This window comes from Thalia democratica, chromosome 3, assembly GCF_965202585.1.
Source record: "Thalia democratica chromosome 3, ktThaDemo2.hap1.1, whole genome shotgun sequence".
Taxonomy (NCBI): domain Eukaryota; kingdom Metazoa; phylum Chordata; class Thaliacea; order Salpida; family Salpidae; genus Thalia; species Thalia democratica.
In genome coordinates, this window is record NC_139167.1 from 30,555,729 (window position 1) to 30,558,760 (window position 3,032).

Here is a 3,032-nt window from a genome sequence, read left to right on the forward strand (position 1 = left end):
AAACCTTAAACAGTTAGCACAAAGGAGGGAGAAATAAATTCTCAAAAGGTCAATTTGAATAACTGATGTAAATGTTTTCACCTACAATTACAGGTTTATGCAGTAAATTTTACCTATGAGTACATGAATAAAGTTAACTGTCTAAAAAGACTCTTAATCTTATAGCTGGAAATGCAAACATTTCCTAAACAGGGTTGTCAAAAAACCTTGAATTCTGAATAAACCTGTAATTTGAGAAACTTTCAAATAAAAAAGGATTTTCGAACAAAAATCACAATAAAAAACCTTGAATTGTAAGTAATAAAATTTCAATCTGACCCAAAAATTCTATCATATATATGATTTATTTTTGGTCATCATCTTTATTTTTTTGTATTACAAACATATTCAAAAAAGCTCTATGATAAATTTTAAATGTCGTTGTACTTCTTAACACAGCCTTTTTCACCTTAAACTTAATTTAAAACTTTATATAGACCCTAAAGCTTGTAAGTTTGAAAACCAGTAGAAATTTAGCCAAAAACTTTAAGCAACCTTTTCTAAACAATTATTAACACCATACAAACGCTAGATTTCATTCAGCTAGAGGTTAATTGTATATATTGACTGTGTTATGGCGTCAACATTTGAATATTTACTACTGTTAGTTTCAAAAGAATTTTGATGTACAAACAAGATATTATGTTATTCGTTTGCGACTGACTGAAGAATTTCAGTAACAAGTATAAGTCCATCGAAAGCTTCTGGTCTGATAATCAAAGTGGTATGCTCAAGCCTTGATTCAACTCGAGCTTGTTTTACTGCATACAACAGTCCAGGCTTAGGCCAAGTAGTTTTCCTTGATGTTTTTTGTTTGTTTTATTTATACAGTAATAAGAGTTTGGTGGTTTTTCACAACACTGAGTACAAAAACTATACTAAAACATTATATTTTTCACATAGTTTGTCATGAATAGTAACATTTTTGTACATTACGCAGCATTTATTTAGATACTGATTAACATGTCATCTGGTCAAATAAACCAGATTGAAGACAACTCGTTGGAGTTGGTAGAAGCAAGTTCTGATAATAAAACTGAGAGGGATTCTGTCAATGATCAACAAAATGCATCTTCTTTGGATGCTTACAAAAAGATGGTGCAATGGAAAAAGTTAGAAAATATTTCTCTGATAGATGATTCTCAGCAAACTACCGTTGCGAAACGAAGACTTCTGAAAGAGCTGAAAAGAATAAGAACAAGTTCACCACCTTACATCAGCGCTTATGTAAAAGAAGACAACTTGTTTGAATGGGAAGCGGTTGTTCGAGAACCTCAGGGATCTCCTTACGAAGGCGGAACCTTCATTTTAGACTTGAAATTTTTGACTAATTATCCGTTCGATCCACCAAAGGTTACGTTCAAGACCAAAATATACCATTGCAATATCAACAGTGACGGTTATATAAGCTTAGACCTACTTGGTTCTAAATGGGCTGCGGCTATGACTGTACGAACAACATTGTTGTCAATACAGTCTTTTCTTACCGACTGCAACCCCAATGACTGTCTCGTGCCAGAAATAGCAGCTCAGTACGTCAACAATCGTGAGGAACACGACAGAGTTTGCAGGGAATGGACAAAGAAGTACGCAACTGAAGAAGGTGACTTAAAGTGACTTTATTGAACGAAGTACTGTGACTTATTTAAACATTTGTTTTTTATAACATGTAATGTAGTATAGAAGATTTTATGTTTTTAAGTTGAGTAGTAGTTCGGTAGAATAAATTTTAAACAAAATAAAATAACTTTTTTTATTTATATACGGGTAGTTGTAAACAAGGTTGTCTGATATAAACTCGAAATGTTTTGAGTAATAGATATAAGTTTCTGTTTTTAAGTTAAAATTTTATCTTTCAGTAACTTTGTGCAGTATGCTTATACTCCCAATAGTGATTACGGTTAAAAATTCAATGAGTCTCGCTTAAGTTTTTTATATTAAAACTATAAGTTATACATTAGTTTAAACATATTAAATTAATTTAAATGTTGGATTACGACAATTAAAATATGATGTCTTTTTAGAATAAAGCTTTTAGTTTTATTATAGGTGTTTTAAACAGTTTTATTGATCCTTGTAAATTTAACTTTATAAAATTGAATGATTTCATCATTCTTTGTAGGTTATTAAAATCTATTAATAAGTTTTATTTTTATAATTTTGATTCAATTTTACAATTAAGACGTTGTGAAAATTTTAATAACAAAGTTATCAATCTTACTACATAAATGTAATTTAATTGTAAGTAGCATGAGATTAGTTATTACGATTATTCAAAAACAAAATAAATAAAAAATCATTCGAAAATGTTTGATTGTAGAAGATGAAGATCTTAACATATTCAACTATTCTTAAGAACTTGTTATTCGTAAATTAGCTTAAATAAAAGCTTAATTTTTAATAAGCGTGTTAAAAAATTGCTGCAACGTACACTTAAAACTCAAATATTAAGAGCATATTATTTATTAAAAATAAATAATTAGATAAAGTTAAAGTTGTCTATTGCGTAGCTAGGAATGTTGAGGATCAAATACAAAAATTAGAATGACTAATACTAAATAAATGTTTAGTTAATAAGCACTTTAGTTAGTAGTTACTGGTAGCTTTAAGTTTGTTTAACGACAAAAAAAGCTTTAAGTTTTTGTCCTAAGAGCTGGTGCACGAAGAAACTTTTGGCTATTGAGTCGAACACTACGAAAACCTTTTAACATCTGGTCAATGACACCCTGCTTTATATCAGGGTTTACTAAACCTTATTTTCATAAGGTTCCCTTTAAAAGAACTAAAAAGCTATGACTACAATTTATTTTGACTATGAATTTATAGGCACTTTTTCTGTTTTTATACCATTATCCTTTTAAATTTAGCTGTATGTAATAAGATATTGTTTTTAATTGTTTTTTTTTCTTAAGATATAAGTTTTTCTGATTAAAAAAAAAGTATTAGCTAGTGGAGTGTTACTCGATGACCAAAGGATCTTTCTATGTGTCATT

At 29.2% G+C, this 3,032-nt stretch overlaps 1 pseudogene; it reads left to right on the plus strand.

Moving 5' to 3' along the window:
• Positions 1-1,002: 1,002 nt before the first annotated feature.
• Positions 1,003-1,656, plus strand: LOC145832163 (ubiquitin-conjugating enzyme E2 D4 pseudogene; annotated as a pseudogene).
• The last annotated feature ends 1,376 nt before the right edge of the window (positions 1,657-3,032 follow it).